The following is a 750-nucleotide window of genomic DNA, read 5'->3' as shown; positions in this document are numbered from 1 at the left end:
CCCCTCCCCACGCACCCCCTCCCGAGGAGCCGTGAGGAGCCTGGGGGTCAGGTCAGCCCTACCCTGCCCCTGCCCCCACCCTGCCCGTCAAGCCCAGGGGAAAAGCAAGGGAGGAGACCGGTTACTGCTGTCCGGAGGGCTTCCAAGCCAGGACAGGAGGCTTCTTAGAAATACAGAGGACGACGAAGGGCACTGCTCGGAGCAATGGGACTCCAGCGTGCAGGCCCAGTTGCATAGTTCACAGCAAATCATTTGCGTCCCTGGTTTCACCCTTCACCTGTTTGCAACTTGCCTGCCAACAGCCCGGTTTTGAGGCTACTCACTGAGTTGACCGAGGGAATAATTCCCAGCCTGTCGCTTGCTCGCTAGTGGCTTGCCCGTAGTTTTGAGAGCTCGGGCAGGCCCCGGAGGGCCATGCAGCACTACGTGCCTCTTGGCTGGGCCTGACAGCTGAGTTTCCAAGCTGGGAACTGCCTGTCTCAGGGCTCACACCAATGCTCCCCGGGTCCCTGAACGTTTCTGTCTGCAAGCAATTCAGTGGAATATTCTCGGAGAGCGAACGTAACGCGGGGAGGGCTGAGCAAGCAGGGGGTGCTTGCTGCAGGATCGGTGCCCCTCTGCGGGTGGTTCTCTCGTCCCCTGGCAGCTCTCTGTTCCTTTCATCCTTTCCCAGAACGATAAACAGGAATTGTTCTTATACCTCATTGGGGCATTTCAGTTTCCCCATCTGCTTTAGCACTTTCCTCAGCC

General features: G+C 58.8%; 1 protein-coding gene across 6 annotated transcripts in view; it reads right to left on the bottom strand.

Annotated features, from left to right (window-relative positions):
• ZNF512B (zinc finger protein 512B) overlaps window positions 1-750 on the bottom strand; it is a 33,312-nt gene that overhangs the window by 14,132 nt on the left and 18,430 nt on the right. The window lies entirely within an intron of this gene.

The sequence above is a fragment of the Alligator sinensis genome, unplaced genomic scaffold, assembly GCF_000455745.1.
Source record: "Alligator sinensis unplaced genomic scaffold, ASM45574v1 scaffold752_1, whole genome shotgun sequence".
Classification (NCBI taxonomy): domain Eukaryota; kingdom Metazoa; phylum Chordata; order Crocodylia; family Alligatoridae; genus Alligator; species Alligator sinensis.
The sequence above is the reverse complement of the archived record's forward strand: the minus strand, read 5'-3'. Positions and strand labels throughout refer to the sequence as shown.